The 25,935-nt window shown below is 36.6% G+C and overlaps 2 long non-coding RNA genes across 5 annotated transcripts in view; one reads left to right on the top strand and one right to left on the bottom strand.

Annotated features, from left to right (window-relative positions):
* LOC138824530 (uncharacterized) overlaps positions 1–25,935 on the bottom strand; it is a 265,875-nt gene that overhangs the window by 22,147 nt on the left and 217,793 nt on the right. The window lies entirely within an intron of this gene.
* The window catches only part of LOC138824531 (uncharacterized), a 61,187-nt gene that overhangs the window by 29,255 nt on the left and 5,997 nt on the right, over positions 1–25,935 (top strand). For 2 of the 4 annotated variants that reach the window (XR_011371119.1, XR_011371117.1), the window contains exons 2-3: positions 2,000–2,084; positions 13,560–13,697. This is a non-coding gene — a long non-coding RNA (uncharacterized lncRNA). Of the gene's footprint in view, positions 1–1,999; positions 2,085–11,876; positions 12,032–13,559; positions 13,698–25,935 lie in introns of those variants that run through there. The other 2 variants (XR_011371120.1, XR_011371118.1) reach the window with 2 other exon arrangements.

Raw genomic sequence — 25,935 nt, 5'->3', positions numbered from 1 at the left:
CTATCACAAATACACTGAATCTCTGAATACTTTCAACATAGACTGTTCTATTTCAGATCCTCTATGAGATGTCATTTTCTTTTAATAGTATACCTCTTAATCTTTAATATATCTTGAAAAATTAGGTTTTAGTTTCCTTTTATGTCTTTTGTAGTTTTATATTAATTCCTAGACTTCTTTTATTATGGTTCATTATTGGTTTCTGTAATTTTAATTTTTTTAGTTTTTCTTTAATTTGTGTTAATTTTCATGTCTTCTACCATGTCCTTAATCTACTTTAGTCCTCTTTAAGACGGTGCTTTTTTTCTGTTTGTCCTGCTATTTTCTGTGTGTTTATTATATGGCTGCTTTGTTCTCTCCCACTTTTTCCTAACATTACGCTTGTATGGAATTAAACTAATTATTGTTTCTATTCCTACTATTTAGCAATGTCAGGTTTCTTGAATATTAAAAGGTAGGGTTGGGTTCAGAGGGCTTCCTAGCTTCATTCATACCTTTGGAAAATAAATTTCTCTTGTTTTCGTAGAATTATCAAACTACCCTTAAATTTACAGAGACCTCCAGGCATTGATCCTCGGCCTCATCTTCCCCCGCCCCCCTTGGTGATAGTTCTATGTCTTGAACTCAGGGTTTGGGTCTTATGACTGGGCTTTTTTGCTCAAGTCTTGAGCTGCAACTCAAGCTTTTTTGCTCAACTTGAGCAGGCTTGGGGTTTGACCTCTGGTCTTACATGCTGTGCCTGAGCTTCTTTGGCTCAAGACTAGCACTCTATTACTTGAGCCATAGCACCACTTCTGGTTTTTTCTGAGTAATTTTTTAAAGATAAGAGTCTCATGGATTTTCCTGAGTAGGCTGACTTCTAAACATGATCCTTGGATTTCAGCCACCTTAGAAGCTAGGATTACAGGTGTGAGCCATGGTCACGTCTAGACTTTTTCTATCCTTTGCCCTATCCTCTTCAATATAGATATAAATCTCGGTAGTGTCTCCATTATATTAGCCTTTGGTCTTTGGTTCTGAGATTTCATAGCAAGGACAGAAATTAACGTTTCTCCTTTGTACCTTACCATCAATCTCTTTTAGAGTGTAATTGTCTTTAAGCTTCAACTACTTCAGATTGCTACCATGACCTTTGTGGTGAGTTACTGTTGGCTATTGAGATTCTACTCCTCTTAGAACTTTCAGTTATCTTGTTCATTCATTTTTCAACATTCTATGACAGGATTTCTTTGGCCATTACTAGTTTGTCTTCCACTAGTCATATTCAAGGTTTCAGTGAGATAGATTATCATCAAATTTTGGTGTATGTTTGCTGTAGGGTCTTTAATAATTTTTCTGGCGATCGAAAATATATAACACCAGCAGTTTTAGTTTATGCATATTTGAAATGATCTAGGGAATTTCTAAAACTGAGAAATGTCCTTTAAACACTCTAAGGTTGATTTTGTATTTTTATTAGGATTATACCCCATAAGTTATCAAAAATGAATTGACCAAGACTTATACATAATCCTTCAGCTCTAAGAGTTCACTTGGATCTAACCTTTCAGATAGAAATCGAAATCTGCAATATAACTCAAATATAAACCACTTAATCACACACTGAGTTTTCCCAGGCAGTGAATTATTTTAATAAAATTTGGTAAAGTCAGCATTCTGTGTCCATGGGTTCTACATCCATTGATTCAATCAACTGCAGAATGAAAATATTCAAGGCACAGACTAGGAAAAATCTATTCAACACTGCTAATGATATGTAGTTATTATCTAGACAATGTAAAGGACTACTCTGTACCAATATACCACATAAAAGAAATGAATAAAAATTTTCATTTTTTATGCTCAATTAAATTTTATTTCATATAGTTTGATTTATAAATGTACAAATTATTGAACAGTGATTTTTTTCATGCTTCTATTTATCAACTGTGACTTCATGGCATTTGTTAACATATTATCTTTTGTTTAATGTAACAGTTACAAATCTTTGTGTTTACAGACCTGAAAGATCCAACTCATAGTCACTAAAAACAAAGGAGAGGGTAACAATGCTGGATAGGAAATGGAATCATTACCTTGCTCATGTAAGTGTAACCCCTCTGTACCGTATCTTTACAATAATATGTATATACATATATATTATGTTCAGTATACTCCACAAAATTGTGACTTTATCTGAGATGTGAAAATTTTGCACTTTTATTTAAATAAGTCTCCGCAACATAATCAGCATGGTAGTAAGGCTTCACTGGATTGTTTAACATTGTAAAGCCAGTGGTTTGTGAATGATATGTATCTGTATATTTTTGAATCTCTTGATCATCCTTCACTTTGCTAACAGAGTTTCCTGGAAGCTTTATTATTAAATGGGTATCATTTGGATGCATAAAGTGCTAGGTTCAGAAAAAATTACAAAGACAATTCTAAAATGAGATTTGTAATTCTGAGGAAAATCTGTACTTTCCTTTCTGTAGCACAGGAATTCTTTGTAATCAAACTTTCCTTTAGAACTGAACTGTTCCTTTTCAGGATTATGTGCTAATAATTTAGGAATTTGATAAGAGGCAATTAGCTCAGCAGAACTTGAGAACTGTAAAGTTGTGCTTTGGAATCCTAGAGCCCCTTTTTATGGCTATAATGGACCACTTGTCAGTGAAGGCACTGAGTAACTACGGGACAATTGTAGAAGTTCAATCTGTTTAGAATATGAACTTCCTTCTTTATCAGTATCCCACACTGAAGCAGAGAAACGTGATTGAGCACCCATGTGGTACACAGATAGTTTTTCTTCTTTTGATTTATTTTTAAATGTTTATTACATATCTTCTTTAAAACTTTTCAGAAAGTCTACTAACATTTCTTTTTCCAGATTCTTGACTTTCCAATCAGTGTCACAGATTGAAATTTTCTGGGTCCCACTCTAATCCATCTCATCCCACAAGATCATGTGGTGAGAATATGGTTATCATCAATTCTTTTGGAAATTCTAGAAATAATAGTTTCAATCACATGGCCTCTCAAGTCTGACTTACACTTGAGTCAAATCTCAGTTGTGGCCATCACTTAATATTCATGCTAATATTACAAGAATAACAAGGAAAGTAACACAATAACAATGCTCATGAGATGTTTTGATGATATGACAACTTTCATAAGAGACCTTAAAAAAGAATTAGCACATAACAAGTACCTATTAAAAAGAGGTGATTATTGGGGCTGAGCGCTTGCCTTGCATGCATGAGAGCCTGGTTTCAATTCCTCAGCACCACATAAGCAGAAAAAAGCCGGAAGTGGCGCTGTGGCTCAAGTGGTAGAGCGCTAGCCTTGAGCTGAAGAGCTGAGGGACAGTGCGCAGGCCCAGAGTTCAGGCCCCACGACCAGCAAAAAAAAAAGGTGATTATTACTATTATTATTATTACTAACAAACATGTATTGGTAAGCTTTTATTATGGGTCATATATTGACTCATTTATTAAATAGTTTCTACTTAACAGTATTTTTCCGAATTAGTGAACAAAAAATGCAAGTACATACACACATACAGATGTACATATATATGTGTATATATGTATCTCTCTGCATGTATATGTATAATGAAAAAGAAGTTTAGGGCCATAACGCTTTACTTCTTGATAGCGTATTTTGGGAACCAACCTTTCTCAGATTCTGCAGCTGTTTGGAACTATGCTGCTGCAATCTGTTTCTGTCAGGTGCTTGACAGTGGGAATTCAACTCAATAAGATCTCTTCTAGCTAGAATGTAAAGCATGAAGGATACAAGCTCTAAAACCTCTGTCAAAAACATACTTTTTGTCCTTTTCCTAACCTAATCTTCAAAGTTGGACATGAAGTTTGGGGGCTCTGTAGCAGTTCATTGTCAAAGAACAAGAATCACAAGCAAATTCCCCTCCTTGAACATTTTTTAAAACCTACTTTTCAAGACTAGTTCATGAGCCATTTCTGACTCCCAAAGCCATTTGGGTTAGACTTTGCTGGACTCAATTTGACATCATTCAGCTGAACATATGTAGCTCCTGATGCTACCTTGAATTCAGACTGGGTACAATTTACTCACAATTTACTATCTAAGGGTAATTTCTTTTACTGGTGGAACATGGAATTTCATGAAGAATGCCTAGTGGTTTTTTATTTTAAGTTTTTAATTTGAAATCATTTTAGGCTTTGGTTATGGGTTAAATTCCATCCCCAATCCATATATTGGAGCCCCAAAATCAGTACCTCATAATCTGACTGTATTTGGAAGTAGAATGTTTAGCGAAGTGATTAAATTAAATTGCAGCCATTGAAATATGTCTTCATCCAATGCGATTAAGTATTTGTGTAAGAGAAAACCATGTAGGCATATAAAGAAGCACAAGATACAGGACGTCCATATGAGGACAAAACCAGGAAGTAGGTACCATCAAGTCACAGTGAGCAAGACTGCCACCATGATCCCAGACCTCAGACTCCAAATGAAAAACTCAAACTCTTATTATTTAGAGCCCTCATTTTGTAGTATTTTGGCATAAGAGCCCTAGCAATCTGATTTGAATTTATAGAGACTTTCTGCTTATCCTCCACCCAGATTTACCTAAAGTTAGTATCTTATATAACCATGGTACAGTTATTAAAATCATAATTTCTAGATTTGAGTGTTGTAAATAAATCTCTTTCTTTCTTCTTCTCTTTCCCTCTTTCTCCCTCTCCCCTTTTCTTTTCCTTTCCCTCTTGATTTCCCTCTCTTTATTTCCTCTTGTCTTTTTCCCTCCTCTTCTCTCTCCCTCTCCTGCTCCCTCTCTCATTTCTGATTGTACATAATGGCAATCTCAAATTCAAGCTTTTGTTACAGGGTAAACAACAGTAAAAGACATAGATTAGAAACACATTTAGCTTTTTCTTAAGAAGGCAACATTTAATCATCAGATTTAGAAAGTCTAGTTGAACAATGAGCAATGCTGTATCTTTCACATAAAAAGCCTCCTGTTTGAGGGTGACTTCCACTTTTATAAGTCAGCACTTCTGTTGATTAATGAGTTCATTTCCAGTAACTGCAAACTCACAACTCTGTACACATACGGATATGTTACACTCTCACACCTGAATGTCAGACTCTGAATTAAGCCAAGATTTCTCACCTTGTTTCTTGTCATATTTTTGCTTTAACTTATCCCCTCCAATGAGAGATAACTATTCTGCCTTGTTTCCTTAATCACCACACATTAAACTGTATTTTGACAGCATCTCTCTACCCGGTGTCCCCATGATATATGCATGATTTCAGATGATTACAGACTACAAGAAAATGATCTATTTCTGAATTGGATTCCATGGGATGCTAATTCTAAGTTCATGAAAATGAACAAGGAAAAAAAACAGCTTTTAATATAGTTCATCTGTAACCAACAGCTCCGTACAAATATGGCCGTGTATCAGAGGATATATGTCCTGAAGCAAACTACTTAATACAAATCTTCTCAGTCACCATTATTTCTAACAAACATTAAGTTTGGCTCACAGAAAAAGAAGGCATTAGAAGGAAAGTTGGTAGTTTATAGACTAAAGACATATTACAAACAAGGCTTAGAAAGAACAGGGAAAGCCAGGAACCAGTGGTTCCTATCTGTAATCCAAGCTACTCAGGAGGCTGTGATCTGGGGATTGTAGTTCAAAGCAGCCAGGCAGGAATATCCATAAGACTTCTATCTCTAATACTCTACTCAGAAAAAAGCTGGAAATGGCACTGTGTTTCAAGTGGTAGTGCACTAGCCTTGAGCACAAAGAGGCTCAGGGACAGTGCCAAGGACCTGAGTTCAAGCCCCAGAATTGGGAAAAGGAAAGGAAAGGCAGGGCAAGGCAAGGCAAGGCAGGGAAAAATGTCTCTTCCAAATTCTATAACTTTTGCCATTATTTTCCCAGTTGTTCAAGACTGAGAATCATAAGAGAATATTTCATTCTCCTACATGCAGTCAGAGTCAGTTTTCAACTCATAGATGAGGTACTCTACTCTGAGCCAGAAAAAGGTGATTGATTGGCCACCAGTTATATAGGGAATAAAGAGAGCAGTATCCAAAGAAAAGAGTGGAGGGAAATTGGGAAACTAAAAAGCAACAGCTGTTCAGTCTTGAGTTCTATAAGAAATCTGAAGTAAAAGTTTTCTTTATTACACTCCAGACTATATGAAAATAGGTTAGCAGTGCCCTTTTCCATAATCTTATGAAATCACTCAATAAAATGTTCCAAAATAGCCAGGTACCAGTGGCTCATGCCAGTAATCCTAGCTATTCAGGAGGCTGAGAGCTGAGGATCCTGGTTCAAAACCAGCTAGGATAAGAAAGTCTGTAAGGCTCCTATCTCTCCTTAACCACAAAAAAAGTTGAAAGTAGAAGAGCAGTAGCCTTGAGCACTAAAGCTTAGGGATACCACCCAGGCTCAGAATTCAAGCCCCAGGATTTGCACAAGAAAAACAAAAGATTGCAAAATGTAAGCTTAAGCAGAAATTAGACATTAGAAATATCACACAGTGACTTTCTGGGTCACAGATGGGATTTCTTCTCATGAAGAAAAGTTAGAATGAAACCCATAGGCCACATTGCCAAAAGAAAAAAAAAGTGCACAGGACAACACTATACAAATGTCCCCCAACCAAAGACAACAGAATTAGCCTAACAGGAAGTTTTCTCACCTTGAGATAATGGCTGTTATGAGACCAAAGCTGTATCATTTTTTATTTCCTCTCATCCCACTGAGCTAGTATCCATTTTTCTCAGGAATAACTCAGAACATATATCTTGACTCAATAGTTCCTCAAAAGAAACTACCATTGCAGTTAACATTTTTACAGGAAGATGTACAACTCTAGAATGGAAAAGTTAACGGCAGGTCACATTAAACATTTTTTAAAGGCCATTCCAAGGCACATGTAAAAATATCAAATAGAATGAGAAACTCCCCCAAAATTTCAGCAAAGCAATGGTACAATAGTGTCTGCAGGAAACTTACTAGAGTAAACATTATGGAGCAAATTGATTGCTAGCAATAAAATAAAATAAATTTACAATGAATTAAAGCATATGTAGCAAGTTTATTTAAAAATCAAAGTAATCTTTTCCAAAGAGAAGAGCTCCAAGGAGAAGTCCCTCCAATGAATTTTAGAGCTTGAAAATTACTCATTTAATAAAATTAGTTTCTTCATGTGAGCAGTCACTCAAAACTTCAGAAATCTCACCCCTCCCACAATGCTCCTCATACTGAAAGAAGCAGATTAGCAAGAAGTGAAACAAATGCAGGAGGATGCAATTCGATGTGGGTAAGTCAATTAATTTTGTTCACTAAACTGATGAGAACAAATGTATATACCTGAGATCTAAAGTTATAATTCTAAATTAAAAAATAAGGTTGGGGAGAAGGTATACATGGGTGAAAACACCAGAAGAAAAAGAAACTTGTCAGAGTTTTAAAACTCTGTTTAGAACTTAGTTTTGGGTGAATCTAAAGGTATTGATAAATTGCAAAGCCCAGATGGCTCACTCCTGTAATTCTAGCTACTCAGGAGGCTGAGATATGAGGATCAAAGTTCAAAGCTAGCCCATGCAGAAGTCCATGAGACTCTTGTCTCCTATTAACTGCCAAACCCTTCCTCCTCCAAAAAAAAAAAAGCTGGAAGTGGACCTGTGGCTTAAGTTGTAGAGTGCTAGCCTTGAGCAAAACAAGGTCAGAGATAGCGTCTGGTCCCCTGGTTCAGACACCAGGGTCAGCACAAGAATAAAGAAAGGAAAGGAAGTATTAGTACATCAACTGAACAAGCTAGTGGGTAAAAAATAATCCAAAATATGGATGAAGATTAATCAAGAATAGCTAGCAGAAGAGGAGAAAGATTAAAGAGACTTAGTTATCAAAACAGCTGAGGAATACTGAGCTACATAATTAAAAAGAAAAAAAGAAAAAGAGCAGGAAAAAGAAACTATGCCAATAGAAATTACAAGGTGTGGTGATGGAAATGTTTCTGATAATATGCTGAGAATTCTAACCCTGGCCAGTAAGGAAGAAATGGAGGAATTGTTTTCTTTGGGCCACAGTTTCAGAAGGTTCAGCCTATGTCTACTTGGTTCAGTATTTCTAAGCTGACAATGAGGCAGTATTATGACCATGATTGCAGAAGCTGCTGTTCACTTCAAAGTAGATAGAAGGCAGATCAAAGATACAGGAAGCAGGAAAAAGGAGAGATGGAAGGAGAGACAGGAAACTTCTCTCTACTTAGAGAGAAGCAAAAACCAGAGAGGAAGAAATAAGGAGGAGGCAGCGAGAGTAGACGTGAAGGAAAAACAGGAAGAGGAGAGGACCGACAGACGGACCAAGGGACCCATGACATGATTCTCCCAAGAATACTCACCCAGCTGGATCTCATCTTCTGAAGTTTCAGATCTTAAAGAAGTTAAATGTTTCATAAAATGTATGAGACAAAGTCTAGGCCCAGATGTCTTATGTGCTGACTTGCACATACAAAGAAAATAAAAAATTATGAAGACATGTTTCAATTTATTTGATGATCTCAAAGATGAAACCTAAGAAAGATGTCACAAAACAGACAAACACTCCACACAGGCTGTGGACTGTACTCCTTAGAAACATAGACAAGCAAGTCTTTGACTAACTGTGAGGTTTTGAATCCATCAATAAAAAGGTAAATACCTCATGTCCAAATATGAAAAATTTCTTACTATAAGATAGACTTAACATAGGGACATTTACCAGCACAATTCATATTATTTGAATAAAGAAAATAAGTCACATGCTGAGGGTTGCTAAGGTCTGAAGGATAAATGTTCTATCTGAACTTGTGAAGAAAGAAGAATCATTTCAGGCTCATTTTGCTGCACCTCAAACTGGGAAAGTTCCGGCAATGTCAGTCATTCACCCCCCTTCCCTCACCACACAAACACATGTACTATATTCTCCTCCTCATAAAAAAGAAGGAATATGACTAAAAATGAGATAATTTTAAAGAGACAGATCATATTCACCTGTTTTGTTTCAGTAAAAATTTTTGTAATTATTTTGTTATAATTATTTGATTTTGTTAGCGATTGTGATTCTTTTACCATACCTAATTAACAAATTAAAATTAATCATAGAAAAGAAATAATAAAAATCAGTACTATCTAAGGAGGTTTTCTGGGTTGGGAATATTTGCATAGACTGTGCAAATGGAATATTTCTAACCCAACAATCAGAAAATTGAAATGCTCCAGAATCTAACACCTTGTGAGCAATGGCATGATATGCAGATTATGGAGGTTCAACTCTATTTACAGTTTCTGGCTTCCACTAGGTGTCTTGGAACACATCTCTCTTAGATAAAGGTAAAATACTAAGAATGTTTTATAGATACACAGAGAAAAGAATGTGAGAATAAAAACACATTGAATCAGAATGTTCTGATTGGCTGCTACTTAGACAAAAGTAAAAGAAAGAAAATCTAGAATTATTGATTGACAGCCATGTACTGAGGTGTATGAGTAATTCAGATATTCAACTGACATCAATAGAAACAACATTCTCTCTGCCTGAAAAGATAAAGTTCAATGTAAGTGAGGCATTATGAAGAAAGAACCTGAGAGGAAAATTGTTATAAGATTCCTGAGAATATGGATGCTTCTTTCATTGTCCAGGGGGAAAGAAAACAGGAGATGCTCTGGATACAAAAAGAGAGGAGGGATTTGCATATGGCCACATTTACTTGCCTAGTGGGAAGAAGTTGAGAATATTTCCAAGTTATAGCCTTTCATTTCTCCTTATTAGAGATGAGACAATTTGCTGAGGATAAAGAACTAGACATGTCATTGTGTGTGTGTGTGTGTGTGTGTGTGTGTGTGTGTGTGTGTGTGGTGTTTGTGTGTGTGTGTGCGCGCGCGCGCGTGTGTGTGTGTGGTGTGTGTGTCAGTCCTGGGGCTTGTACTCAGGTTCTGGGAACTGTCCCTGAGCTTTTTTTGTTCAAGGCTTGTGCTCTACCACTTGAGCCACAGCTCCACTTCTGGCTTTTTGATCATTCTTTGAAGATAGGAGTTGCAAGGACTTTCCTGCCTGGTCTGGGATGCCTTTGAAGCACAATCCTCAGATCTCAGCCTCCTGAGTAGCTAGTATTAGAGCCACCAATGCCCAGCTCATTGAAAAAACTTTAAAGAGCATAAAAAAGAATGAACCCCAAGATAGGAACACAAGAGGTTTTATCTTTGTTGCTGTTGTTTTTGATGTACTTATGATGTACTATGTGATTTTTTTTTTGTTTCTTTTGTATGTTCTTCCCCCATGGTATAACCCGTTTTCGCTGTATTTGATTCTGGTGCCCTGCATCTTGTATATACATTTTTCTAATTTAGGGAGGGGGATGGAAATAACAAAATGCTGAAATAAGGATACGGGAAGACCCATTGTAACAATGAGATTTACAAGACATTATGTTGAAAAGGAACTTTACAACTTGGGAGGGGGAAGGGAAGGACTTAGGAGGTAAGGAGGTAAGGATGATAGGAGAAAAACAAAGGAGCAGGTAACAATATTCCATAGGAAATGTACTCATTACCTTACTCATGTAACTGTAACCTCTCTGTACAATATCTTTACAATAAAAACATAAAAAATAAAAATATAAAAAAGTAAAAGCTCATTAATCAGGAAGATGCAGGATACACACACACATACAAACATACAACTACATCTATGTATACTACTTAAATATAATGAGACAAGGTACATACAATAAAGTGTTAAAAGTTTACATTTGAGTAGCAAAATAAAGAATTTAAGTTTTTAATTTTTTGAAGATCAGAACGTATGAGTTTGAGTTTTAGTCAGAGGCAAGGTTATGCAATCATGAAACAGTACTAGTTTGTGAGTGAGAGCCTATGATTTGGCTGGAATAATCAGGGGAGGAAACTGTGGAGATAGTATCATTCCACATAGATTTATAATCCCAAGCAGAGAATGACCCCCAGGGCATTTCTGAAGATGAACTGTGTGTCTTACCCTAAAACACAACAAGAGTTTAGATTGTCTTTGTAAGGTTTCCCATCTCATTGTGAGATGAGCTTTTTCATTTTGTATTCAACACATGCAATTTATATCAGGATTTACCCATTCTAAAAGAGAGGGGTTTGGAGACCAGAGGAAATGAGGGATTTTCTGTGCATGATATTGCAAGGCAATTGCAGGACTGGGATAAAAATTCAACTCCTCCAGATGTTAAATTTTGTGTTCAGCTGGATATGGTCCATATGACCTTCCTTCTCCCCTAACATCCTTCAAAGTCTGCATCTGTATCTGTTTTATATACTATTCCACTGAGGAAGATCCCTAAACAGATGCACTATGTAAAGTACTTGAGAGAAGGAAAGATTTGGAGATACAGTATTATAATCAACCCACCTAAATTAGTTTCCATCTGTTTCCAATATTCTCCCTGACCCCAAATCTTTTAAGTTCGTGGCTGAAGTCTGACAGATACCAAGTGGGAGATATCCATTTCTGTGTTTCCAATACATTCTAAACAATTTTGGTTCAAATAAAGTTTAAATGGTTTTGAGGCAGTCAAGTCTTCGTAAGCCCAGGTAGGGACTAGATTTCCATTCAGGTGCAGCACAGATGTTATATTTCAATGTTAAGACAATATAAATTAAAACAATTCTCAGGGGACATTTTTTCCAGTCACTGTCTCTTGTATGGTTAACTTAGTAATCTATACTGCAGTATGCATTTTTAGCATTATCTTCTTTGTTTTCTCTCCTTCAACTGAATTATCTGTTAAAAGTCAAATGATCTTTTCATTTCTATGGAAAAAAGAAACCAGGAAGTTAGCTTCAGATGTCTTTTGTCTCACAGTTATACTGGAAGATACACTCCACATTGTGAGATGCTTGTTTGTCTTGATGAGCAACCGGGGCCCTGCTGGAATACATCCAACTCTTTAGCATTGCATATCAAACTTGTGGGCACATGGAAACTGCAAGGGATCCCAGGATTTCACATCACATTAGTTACAGATAGGATAATTGTACAAATAGAACACATTTATAAGGCAAAACTAAGAATTACTCCTGGACAACAGACAAACTGTAACTTTCTGAGGCAAACTGGGATATGAGCTCTAGAAGCAAAATTTTGTGAAACCTATGACCTGCATTGTCAGATGACTATAGGGTAGTACCATATATCACTTCACAACAAACCAGTTTGTTACACCCATTTTCCTCACTGTCTATTTAGCAATAATTCTCTGGCCTCTCTTCTTCAGAGGATAGTCTTACCACTTTCTTGTATTATCTTTCCTTTGCACAGAATAGAGTTATTTGTTCATCAAGCCCTTTCAAACCCCTCCCCCCAAATATCTCTTGAATTAATGTTATTACCTAAGTCTGGACAGAACTGAAAAACAGACTACTTTTAATTCTGTACAATGCTGATACCCATTATACATTATAATTATTTTAAATATCTAGCTAATATACTTTTTATTACTTTTGGTATATAATTTTATAGATTCATTTATGTATCTTGCCAAATACACTAATGTTTTCTATTGTTCTGACCATGTGCACACAATATGCACTATTCTCACTAATATAAGAGCATTTTTGTTTGGACTAAACACTCTTATTTCTTTCAGGGTGAGCTTTAATATTAAATTTTAGTTGATGCATAGTGATTGTACATAAGTATGAGGTAAATGGTGACATTCCAACACATTTATACAATGTGGTATGATTAGATGAGTTAGCATATCTATCATTTCAAACATGTAGTACTGCTTTGTGTTGAAGACATTCAAACCCTCTCTACCAGCAATATTAAAATATATGATTAGTTGTTTCAATAATAATTTTCCTGTGCTAGGAAGCACTAGAAGTTATTCCTCCAGTCAACCCCACCCACTGAAAGTCTTAACTACCCTCTCTCCATCTCCCTATACTTATACCCACCATTCTACTCTACTGTAGTGAAATCACACTTACAAATTCATATGTAAATATTAAATTAAGTGAACTTAGTTCACTTAATGTGTTATTGCAAATGATGAATTTTCATCCTTTTTATAACTAAGTAATTGTATATGCTATATTTTTATGTACTTATCAACCACTAAACTCCTAGATTGATTCAATATTTGGGTTGTTGTTAAGTAGTTCTTCAGTGAACCTTGAAGCCAAGTATCTCTTTATAGGCTGAGTTCATTTCCTTTGCTATAAACTTAGTGGATGAATTGCTGGGTCATATGACATTTCTGTTTTCATTGTTTCTGTTTGTTTGCTTCATTTTTGAATGAATTCTCATTTCATTGTGTGACATATACTTCCCTCAAACCTTGCTATGCGTTTTGACATATTACTTGTCAGATATGGAAAAGGTAAGACTTTGTTCTTTTCTCTTTCATTATATTCAGAGAAATAATATTGCCATTCTTGTCAATATCATTTTCCCCCAGTGATAGTATATTTACTCTTTCCCCTTTGTACTTTCTATTTTATTTCTAAAGGCAACATATTTATCCATCTTCTTTATTTCAAGGTCCCCTATGACTTGTTCTGAACTAACAAAATCAACCCAATTTACATAGAAGGACAAAGAAATCACCATAAACCACAAGAGACGGAAAAGACATGAAAAACAAGTGCAGGGTGGTGCCTGAACCCAATCCTAGAAAAGGTAGAGGACAGTAATTGAAAACCAGAAAAATGCATGCCAAATTCTTCAGTAATGTAAGAAATTCCTCTGTCTTCTCTCAGGGGAAGAGTAGACATTCAATAACTACCAAAGGAAGAGGAGAAGAACATCTTCTTAGGACTAATATCTTTTTCCTTAACAATTAGCAGCTCTATTCATAATAGCCACCAAATGATGAATGAATAAAGAAAATGTGGTTTGTATATTAGACCTATTAGTCCTATACGCGATTAGACTATGAATATTTTCATATACTTTTTCACGGGCAAGAAAAAATTCAGGTTGCCAGCCCACCTATTGACAATATAGTTTATTGCCAATTCCTGAGTCTATGTATTTATACAAGCTTCTTAACATTTTAAAGTGAATTCATTTCAATATCCCTGAAGTAGGCATAATGGTACCTGTTTATAAGGTTTTAATGAGAATCACTTCACCTACATGATACTGATACCTGGGAAATGAGATATTTATGAGTTAGGGGCTTTTTATTTGACTATGTTGTAGTCACTACAGCTTGTCTTTGAATTACAACAAGCACATCTTTTTTTTCTTCTTCCATTTATTTATTTATTTATTTATTTATTTATTTATTTATTTATTTATTTATATTGTGAAAAGACCATACAGAGGGGTTGCAATTACATGGGCAAGGTAATGAGTACATTTCTTATCAAGCATTGTTGCCTCCTCCTTTGTTTCCCCTTCCCATCCCTTCCCATCTTCTACCCCCTCCACCCCCCCTTTCTGAACCAAAGTTGTAAAGTTCGTTTTTCGACATAATGACTTGTACATCTCATTGTTGCAATGGGTCCACCTGTATACCTATTTAAACGATTTGTTTTTGCCCTTCCCCTCCACAATTATACCAACATCAAATACAAGCACATCTTTTCCTAAGTAGGCATACCTAACACAATGAAAGAGAGCTCCAGGCCTGGAAAAAGTTACTAATGGCAAGTTCAAAAACACACTATGTGCAAAATATACAAGATCGTAGCCTTGTCTTATATTTTAATGCTATTTTCTTGCCCGACAGAGACAAGAGTGGGATATGTGTAATTTAATCATCTGAACTTCTATCTTCTCAAACTCACTCTGAATTTCTTCATTCCATAAATACTGTTCATGCCTTTGGATTTCAAGAGCCATAAACATGGCTTTACTCATAGAAGACAAAAATAATTTATTTATAAACAAATTGGATCCTATTAGAAAAAGAATATCTCACTATTTTTAGTTAAGTTAGAAAAATTACGGAGCAACAATGGTCACAGTCACAAAGATAAAAGGAGAAGTGCAAAGTCCTCGGGAAAAAAAGTCCATGTACAGGAAATATGAGAGTGACTGAAGTAGTTTGAAAACCTTGTTTCATTTCTACCATTAAAATAGAAGTGATGAGCAGTGGAAAACACAAAGGGGAAGACTGGGTAAGCCAGAGGAAAAGAGAGATTTTTTTTTCTTAGAAGGATGAATACAATTTTCACAGCTGGCTAGACATAAATGGAATAGAGAATTGAATACCAGAAAAAAATGAAGAGGAAAATTAGGCATTACTAGACCAAGGTCCAAAGCAATCATAAAGTAAAGGAGCTCTGGTACATTCTCACAGAACAGGACAACATAACTTCACCAAAGGCTACCTAGTCCAGAATTTCCCTGACAAGCAGTGTTTTAACACCACTTACCATGAGCATAATTAGGGACTTTTCTGTGAATAGTAAAACTAGCTGTAAACAAATTCTGGATGAATTTTAAAGGGAAGCCTAGAAGAGAGTTGTAGGATACTCTAATCACTGTGGAACTCAACATGTATTTGGTATGTATACTGCTTACAACTAAAATCTAAGAATTATAAATTACCAATATAGTTAAATATTTGCTAATTTTACTACACTACACACTGTTACAGGTAAGCAGGGAGGTTTGGGGGATTGTAAATTCAATTTAAGTAAAGTGTAAAAACATATATTTTATGGTTTAACTTAAGATGGCCAAAACATTGATAGTACCTATTTGCTATAAAGAGAACTGTTAAGTTTTCTTTTTCTTATATTGAAAGTTACTTAGACTTGTTTCCATATTTAAATACACTAAAATACACCAAACAGTGCTGGATTTTATATGATAGGAATCAATAGAACAGTTTTGAAACATTAAGCTAATAAAAACTCAATTGAACCCTATTGGAAGAAGAGATGAAGGGCAAAAAAACAATATCCAAGTTGTATTCAGTGTTGATGACTAAAACACATTACACACTCTGTATTTCAAAAGTGGTTAACACCTTAACCAGAGCCTTGATCCTCCTTTGGCCTCTATCACGAAGATTTCAATAATATTAACAGAAGCTCAATTTATACATGTGCAGAAAAGTGATCTGTGGGTAGAATAAGTATGAAGCGGAGGGATGAAACATTCAAAGGAGACAGGATACACACATCTCTTTTGACTTACTTTGTGTGTGTGCTGGTTTTGAACTCATACCCTGAGCACTATCCTTGAGCTTCTGTTGTTGAATGCTAGGGCTCTACCACTTGAGCTATAGCTCCATTTTTCTACTTCTGTTTTTTGCTTTGGTTTTGAGTAGTTAATTGGAGATGAGTGTCTCACAGATTTTGCTGCCTGGTCTGGATTCAAACTTTGATCCTCAGATCTCAGCCTCCTGAATGGTGCTGACATGAGCTGCCTGAACTCAGCGACCAGCTCACCCAACTTTCCAGTTCCAAAGCTGCAAATAAGGGAGGCTGCCTGTGAAGCTCACAGAGAATATACGTATCAACAGAGTTTCATAGCTGTTCTCAGTCTTGGCTGTGTGTAAGAATCACCAGGGGCATTATCAAGTATCCCAATGTCCATAGCATACCATGGATATTCTCTGGGGAAGAGAGGCTCATCAAATATGGAAATCGCCCCAGGTGTTAAAACATACTGCCACAGCTGGGAGCCAGGAAAACAGAAGCCATCTGACACATGACTAAATTCACCCTCAGCAGCACTGGTTACCAGAAGATGGAAGGCAAAGTAAACCGGTGCCAATGGGTTTTGTCAAAAAAAGAAAAAAGGAAGTCATCTCTAAAACCCAGCAACAGACAAAATTTGATAAGCTTCTAAGAAAGTCCTACAGTCTTAAATGCCAATCCCTGGAAGAGAAGAGTTAGTATTGATAGTGCATCTCCTGCCCCAGTACAAAATGCTTAGACAACATCCAACTAAAATCAAGACTTTCCCCAGTACTCTGGCTTGTTGTAATGCCACTCTCTGTCTGCTGTGGTCCTTATCAAACTAAGGGCTGGCTTTTAGAAACATAATTTGAGATGGGAATACTGCTCATGAGCTGGGAAATATCATCTTCTGAATTCTGTTGCAATGGGGGCAAATTCAACATCCCTTGTGAACATTTGCTTCTGAACTTTCTTAAAAGAGAGGAAAGTGAACGATGTAGGTGTAACTATAACAAATCTTTGGGTTCTTAAAGAATCATATGTGATGAGGGTGGAGCACAGAAATGGAGGGAGGAGAGCAAACTCAGTCATTAGAGCCAATATACATTGTGTAAAAAGTTAACTGTGTAACTTCAGGGTAAGGATGAGAGGAGGGAAATGGGGGAGAAGGATGGAAGGGGTGGCATTCATCAAGATGCCTGGTACTTATAACCAGACTTACGGAATTGTAACTTCATTCCACAAGTACTTAACAATACAATGTGAAAAATAAAGGGAATTATATGCGAGTCAAATATCTGTAGCTCAAACCTATAGTCTTTGCTACTTAGGAAGCTTAGATCTGAGGATTGCAATTTGAAGACAGCCGAAGCAGGAAAGGCCACGAGACTCTGATTTTTAGCCATCAAAACCAGAAGTAGAGCTGTGGATCCAGTGGTAGAGACAATACCAGTCTTGAGTAAAAAAGCTAAGGGACAATTCCCAGTCTCTAAATTCAAGCCCTAGTTCCAGCAAACACACACACAAACACACACACACACACACACACACACACACACACACACACACACACACACACACACACACACAGAGTCAAATGCAGTTTACAGAGAACTAGGCTGTTAGGATGAAAATTCAAGTACAAAAAGAGCATGAATTTCCATTTAAATTCTTTAAATTTTAGCTCTCTTTTTTTGGAGATGGATCCTTTAATATTTATTTACATATTCTCTGTCATAGGTGTATATGCTTTTTTTGTACATGCTTTATTTTATTTTATTTTTTTTATTGTGAAAATACTGCAGAGAGAGGTTACAGTTACATGGGCAAGATAATGAGTACATTTCTTATCAAGCATTGTAGCCTCCTCCTTTGTTTCCCCTTCCTATCCCTTCCAATCCTCCCCACTAACCCCCTCCACCCAATTCTCCCTGACCCCCCCCGTCCTCCCCCCACACCAAAGTTGTAAAGTTCATTTTCGACATAACAACTTGTACATCTCATTGTTGCAATGGGTCCACCTGTATCCCCATTTAGACTATTTGTTTTTCCCCTTCCCCTCCACAAATTATACCGACATCAACTACAGTGAAAGCAGGGGTTATACCATGGGGGAGGGACATACAAAGCAACATAGAAATTATCTTATAAATGCCTTAGAAACAATCGCATGAAAGAAAAAAAACATTGGAATACGTATCTTCGGGTTCATTTTATCTAACATCAACTTATCTGACCCTTTCTGCTTGTCTCAGACATATACTAGTAATTGCAAATAAGGGAAACCATGAGACCTATGTTTCTTTGGGCCTGGCTTACTTCACTTAATATAATTTTTCCAAGTAATTCCATTTCCTAACAAATGGGGCAATGTCATTCTTTCTGATGGAGGCATAGAATTCCATTGTGTATATATACCACATTTTCTTGATTCATTCATCTACTGAGGGGCATCTGGGTTGCTTCCATATCTTAGCTATAGTAAATAATGCTGCAATAAACATAGTCGTGCTGGTAGCTTTAATGTGGTCTTGTTTGTAAACATTTTGGTAAATGCCCAAAAGTGGGATTGCTGGGTCATAAGGGAGCTCTATGTGGAGTCTTTGAGGAACCTCCATACTGCTTTCCAAAGTGGTTGAACAAGTTTACACTCTCGCCAACAATGCAGTAGGGTTCCCTTCTGTCCACATCCCCTCCAGCATCTGTTGTTATTAGAGTTCTTGATTTTTGCCATTCTAACTGGAGTGAGGTGGTATCTCAATGTTGCTTTGATTTGCATTTCTTTTATGGCTAGGGAGGTTGAGCATATCTTCATGTGTCTATTGGCCATCCTTCTTTCCTCTTCAGAGAAGTTTCTCTTTAAATCTTTAGCCCACTTATTTATTGGGTAGTTGTTTCTTTGAGGATTTGTTGTTGGGGGATTTAATTTTTTGAGTTCCAAGTATATTTTAGAGAATTTGGATTCCTTTGAATTATTTTTATTTAAGATTTGATGCATTATTTGGTTTTATATTTAATACTGCTTTTTCTCAATCTATTTTGTTGTAGAACTTGTGATAGGCTATGTTGGACAATGTCATACATAATTTGGGATGAAAAATGACAATCGCCACTTTTAGTTTTTTCAACCTTAGCAGATGCCTGGAGGCTGATATAACAAACACACAATCCTGGCCTATTTTAAAGTCCTCTGGGCTAGTTCCTATAATCTAAACAGTTGTCCAGAAATACAGCTAATCACACAGTACTTTGACTTGGGAAATTACTCTCATGAAGATGAGAGATGGACTCTCTTGTAGTTCCCATTTTCTTCTCCTGAGTCAGACAGTCTCAATCTTAGCAGAGTGAACATTCCATGTTTAAATCAGTAGGTTAAAAGAATAGACAAGTGCTAACCTCTCATTGGAACTCCCATGATTCCTATTTCCTCACTGAATTCTATTGATATTGGCAATTCTGACTCACGCTATCATCCCCAGCTTTCCTGTGGGTGGAAAGATATAATATGCTTGTCTTTAGATGGAAAAGTTGAGTATAGACTATGCCTTCCCTACCTAGCAGTGGAGGAAAGCCCTCTCTGGTCTAGTGATACTTAGACTGACATTGAGTAGGGAAATCTGTCAAAGGCCTAGTTTTGAATTGCAAAGATAACTTCTTCACATATTTGAATTGTTTCCCAGTATCAACTTAATGAACTTGACATTTTGACTTTTGTATGTTTCCTTTCCTTTCCTTATTTCTCAACAGCTTCTTATTAGGATAGTAAGTGGCTGATTCTAGCATCCCCCAATGTTATAACCTGTGAAGCACATTGCATTGCCATTAAATCAATTTTTCTATATTAAGCTTTGTTATGAGATGGATGATTGGCATATATGATTGCTATTATAGTACGGTGCATCAGCTGAAAATCAGTTGATACCAGATGAATGATGGCAGCTGAACTATGATCTCCCAGGAGGAGATGATAAATGTGCCAATTGTGTGGCTTGGATGCTACCACTTATACTTATCTTTATGTCAAAACAAAGTTAAAAATTAATGTCTTGGAAAATAAAACTGAAAGTACTATTCCATTTTATCAACTATCAAGGAAATGCAATTCCAATGTAACTTTCACTTGTACCAAAAAAGCAAGTGAATGCAGATTTACCCTCCTGTGTGGGAATGACCAAACAAACAAGCATGGGAAAAGGAGGAAGAAAGCAGCTGCAAAGGGGCATGAGAAAACAGTTGTGGGATAATTGATATCAATTATTCATATCTTATCTCAGTTTCTGATGATGGCTTCAAGGATGAATAAACATAACCAAACTTTAGCAAATGATGTGAGACTATAGAGGGGTCTACTTGGTTTGGTTGGCTGGATGGTTTCTAGAGAGGATCTCACTATTTATAGACCAAATATACTGGAACTATCCTTTTATCCCAGCCTCTCAAGTTCTCATTACAAATTGCTCCTGCTATATTAGCTAAATTATGTGAGGATTATTGTATGACAATGACCTCTTTAATAGCTCTGTTTCAAATACCCACGCACACCATGAATGCCACTTTACAGATGGGATGGTAGAAATGACAAAGCCACGGTGAACCTGCTGTTTCTTCAAGTGCAGAAGAGTGAGAACTACTTGACACCACTGTAAAATTTCATACAATCATTTTATAGAATTGGTTGACTAAGCGTAGGAATTTTTGACTCAGCAATTCTAGTTGGGTATATTTCTTTCTTTCTCCCTCTTTTTATTTTTGTCAGTCATGGGGCTTGAACTCTGGGCTTGAGTACTGTCCCTGCACTCTTGAGCTCAAGGCGAGAGCTCTACCTCTTGAGGCACAGCGTCACTTCACTTCCGGTTTTCTCGTGGTTTATTGGAGATAAGAGTCTCACGGACTTTCCTTCCGGGTTGGCTTTGAACTGTGATCCTCAGATCTCAGCCTCTTAAGTAAGTAGCTAGGATTACAGCTAGCTAGGATTACTGGTGAGCCACCAGTGCCCCGCTAATTGGGTATATTTCTATCCAACATATGAGTATGTACTAGAAGATTACTTCTGGTGTGTTTATGGCAGCACAACTCATATTGCCTAATTGGAAACACGTGAGCTGTGTGGCATAGTTCTACAGTGGAATACTACAAAACAAGGAGATTGAGCACTCTGTGCCTTATCTGTGATTTCTCACATGCAAAAAAATAATACAAAATCCAAATGCCAAATTGAAATAAAAATACTAAACTGGATGAAGTATGCTTTTTAATAGTCAAGGTAATACTTAAGCTTCTAGGTGGGGTAGAATTAGAGGTGACTTAATTGAATTTCTATGTTGCTCTAAATTGATCTTCATGGGAGTTATATGTTGGTGCAATTCACCTTGTGAAAAGTCACGGGTACTTTTCTATATCTATATTATACTTCAAAATTGTTAAACAGAAAGAAAACTTACATCAGAAGGCATATTTCTAATTTAATCAATGAAACAGATTTTTCAAAGGGATCTGTCAGTTTCAAATTTTGTTGTTTGGTTATAGTGGGGTAAGTTCAGGAACAAAGAAATGACACTTTTTTTCTTAATTTTTTTTATTGTAAAGATACTGTACAGAGGGGTTACAGTTACAAGAGCAAGGTAATGAGTCTATTTCCTATTGAACATTGTTACACCCTCCTTTATTTTTCCTCTACCATCCCTTTTCTCTCCACTTCCCCACTCTTCCCTTCTGTCACCAGCCCCCCTCACCCCCCCCACAAAGTTGTGAAGTTCGTTTTCAACATACTGTCTTGTACATCTCATTGTTACAATGGGTCATCCTGTATCATTATTTCAGCATTTTGTTATTTCCCTTCCCCTCCCCAAATTAGAAAAATGTATATACAAGATGCAGGATACCAGATACAGTGACAACAAATACAGTGACAACAGGTGTTGTACCATGGGGGAAGAACATACAAAGAAACAAACAAAAAAATCACATAGTACATCATAAGTACATTAAAAAGAACAGCAACAAAGATAAAACTGCTTGATGACCCTTGCTTTTTAAAGATGAACCTTTTACTGTAGTGATTGACATCACTTACTATTCAAACAAAGAAAACCAATTATTTCAAAGACCTTATCCTAACATACAAGAATAAAAAACTAGCAAAATAATAGTAGAAGAATGAATCCCTGTGTATTTGGTGACTCAGTTCCAGTGTTTATCAACTCATGGGGTACTTACAACTAGTACCTCCTACACCATCCTTAGTGCACCCACACTGAACTTACTCCACAAACTGCTAATTTAATGCATATTGGAATATTCTTTTCATTGATTTGTAAATATTTCACCATGTTACTCTAAATAATATTTTTGTTTGGCTTATCACATTGTGATGATTCTCATTTTAAAATGTACAGATAGGAAAGACCCATGATGACTTTTACAAATTTATTCACGTTATCTCTCATCCATTCAACAGTAGATATAGAGCCACACACAAGAATATTCTAGGTATTCTTGTGGCACACTTCCAGTTTATTTTCCACCAGAAGAGTATTCTGATTTCTGTCACCATAAATTAATTTGGACCAATCTTGAAAGTCAGATAAGTGGAAATATAATACTCTCATCTATCTGCATTGTGTTTGGTTTGTTTTTTTTTTTTTTGGTCCCAAGTCTTCTTTTGTCTTCTGTTGATCCTAGTACACACATATTTGATCACGTGATGTCACACCACTGCTTACTAATATTTTGCTCTCTGTATTTTAGATAGTGTACACTGATATGTCTCTAGGCCTACTGGTCCTTTATTTTTCAACCTTTGTTCTGCGGTCAATTTAATCTAACTTACTTTACAACTTTAGATATTGTATTTTTCACTTCCAGGCTTTCTCTTTCATTTGTATTTTCCATTTCTTCACTAAGATTCTTTATCTTAAGTTAACTCATTCTTCCCATCTCTTCTACCTTTTCCAACAGATTCTTAAGTATCTGGGTCACCGGGAGCTTAGTTTCTGTGCAAATTATTTTGGGAGTGCAAGTTCTGTTTACTTGTTTCTTTGCCTGTTTTTTTAAAAATTTTTTTCTTACATGGCAGTCATTGCCTATAAAGAAGAATAGGAGGAGTCTGAGGAATATTGTGACTAGCAAGAAGACTAGCAAGTCTTCTTAATGTCTGTTCACTGAAGTAAAAAATGGCATCATGATGTGTGAGGAAGCCACAAGGTAAAGAAACCTGAGCCCAGATAGCACCCCTTAGCTTATTGATATTTATTCCATCAGAACTTCCCTACCACCATCCAGGGGTTAGATCAAGCCAAGAGAGGGTAATCTAAGGCTGAACTATTTGACTTAATCCTTTCAGGCACTGAGAGTGTGCAAGCTTGCCCTCAAGCTTTCTGGTTCTCATTCCCATTTTCAACTAATTTTCTCATTTTAAAAAATGTGAAGGAGAGGACTGTTATGTGAATTTTGTGATTGTGAATTTTGGTTGAGAATTTCAGATTCCAGTCCATTGTACTTGCTCACATCGCTGCCCATGACCCAGTTCCCTTGCCAGCCGCAAAGTTCCAGGGCTTGACACACTCTCTCCACCATCTTTCTGCACCAATATTCAATGTTTGCACAGAAATAAATACAATTGGCTGCTCCACTATATAGGGATCGGACAGTGGAAATTAGCTCAAAGTCTACTTGTATCTAGATTTCCCCAATAATCACACAAACAGGTGAGATGTTTATATGATGCTCGTTTTGCTTGGTTTTACCACGAGTAAATGGCTTGGCTCTCACACTTCACATTCTGCACTGGGGGTGGAAATTGTTTTGGGGAGGTGAGTGGTCTCTTTTCCTGATAGAAAAATATTAACTTATGGATTCATAGGAAATAGAATGAAGATTTATCAAGACTGACATTTTGAAGTGTTCTTGATCTCTGCAACACCCCACTGGTATTTTGAACCGGACATTGCCCGTTGGTGATGATGTGGGGGGGGAGGGGGAGAAGAAGTTCTATGGATGGCAGGCAGTACCCCTGGCTTCTGCCATCTAGAGACCCGGAGTAACCCATGCTCACCATTGGGATGACCAAAAATATCTCTAGACATCACCATGAACAATTTTGATATATAACTGTCTCAGTGTCCTTCTGGGGAAACTTTTTCCTTTACAAATGTTTTGACCCAAAGGGTAAGAATGCCCTAATTGTGTAAGTCAAAATAGACAGAAAATAGTATTATGTCATTTATAAGCCTGGTTTTAATTTTAAATTGGCTGTATCTTTTTTCTGGTAAGAAAAACAAATTTGAAAATCTCATCAAAGGTAGCTGAGTTTTCAGTCACTTAAATGGATTTCTTCACTCCAGGACACAGGGCAGGATTAAAGCACATTGCCATGTTTCCACCCAAACAAACACGCAAGTGTCCTGAGAGCAGAGGGCATCTGCAGGAGCTGGCAGAGGAGGCTGGCTGAGGTCATAGTACGCAGCATATGCAGGGAAGCTGGTAGTCACAAAGATGGTCCCAAAGACAGGAACACAAAGAGCCTTGGCCAAGGGTGTCCCAAATGTCCATCTTGTCCTTGGCATTGATCTTAGTCTTTCAATGCCAAAACTCACAGTGGACGGATTCCTTTAGTTTGGAATCCATCTGCCACTCTTCACTACCTCAAGTTTTTTATGATTATAAAGACAGATTTATAGGGTAGCACTATCTGTTTTCATTCCAATATTGGGCTAAGCAATCTGGTGTGAAAACAAGGTCACCCCAGACTACTGCTAGCAGCCGCTTTCATTTATGACAGGATAAAAGGCAGAGCATAGAGTCTGTAACTTATGTATGCAGAGACTTCTGTTAAATACTTTTAAGTATTTGAGGACAGTCGTGTTAGATGCCTTCTGAAAACAAAATTCATGATAAAGAGAAGAAATTGCATCCTTGAGAAAATTTCACGTAGGTGTTAAGAACATTATAGGATATTTTGTTCATCTTAAGCTTTGATTTTTTTCTCCCAATTTGAGGTATTTTTCTTTGACAGCTACTTGGGTTTCTTATCTGTTGAGTAAATCAAGCCCTAGTCACTACAAAAAATAGTCTTAATACTTAATCACTATCAATGCTTGCTTCCCATCAATAAATGTTTCGGATGTTTAATCATGAAGAGGTACTTCGAGAGTAATTTAAACTCTGCAGTCAGTTTCAGTTGAGATTTTTTTTAAGAAGACTTTTAAACTCATGGCTGTAAAGCAACATTGAGAATAAATGTGCTTGGATGTGATTTCTTGTACTTGGAGTAGGCAGAAGAATGTTTATATGCTGACTTCCGATTCTGGGAAGATGGCAGAGAAAAGTCAGAGCTTCTTGTAACCAATTAGAGGTACAGGACTTTTAGCATGGTAACCCAGCCTGAGAGAGGAAGCCAGGCAAACTAGTTGAAAAAAAATCATAAAATATCAAACTGAGAATTAGTGCCTAAAACAAACATGTACGGAGTGGACTTAATTCTGAAGGAATAATAATGTTATCAGTCACAGGAGATTATGTGATTGAACTGTAGAGTTTAGGGAAATTCTACAGCTTCCATGACAAAAATCCATTGGGATCAGAATACATATCATGGTGACCCATGCCTATACTTCTGGTCACTCAGAAGACTGGGATATGATCATCACAGTTCAAAGCCATGAGACTCTTATCTCCAATTACTACAGAATAATCTGGAAGTGGTGTTATAGCTCAAGTGGTAGAGTGCTAGCCTTGAGCCAAAAGAGCTTAGGGACAGTGCCCAAGTACAGCATTTA

This window comes from Dipodomys merriami, unplaced genomic scaffold, assembly GCF_024711535.1.
Source record: "Dipodomys merriami isolate MVZ:Mamm:240054 unplaced genomic scaffold, mDipMer1.0.p SCAF_13, whole genome shotgun sequence".
Classification (NCBI taxonomy): Eukaryota; Metazoa; Chordata; class Mammalia; order Rodentia; family Heteromyidae; genus Dipodomys; species Dipodomys merriami.
The sequence above is the reverse complement of the archived record's forward strand: the minus strand, read 5'-3'. Positions and strand labels throughout refer to the sequence as shown.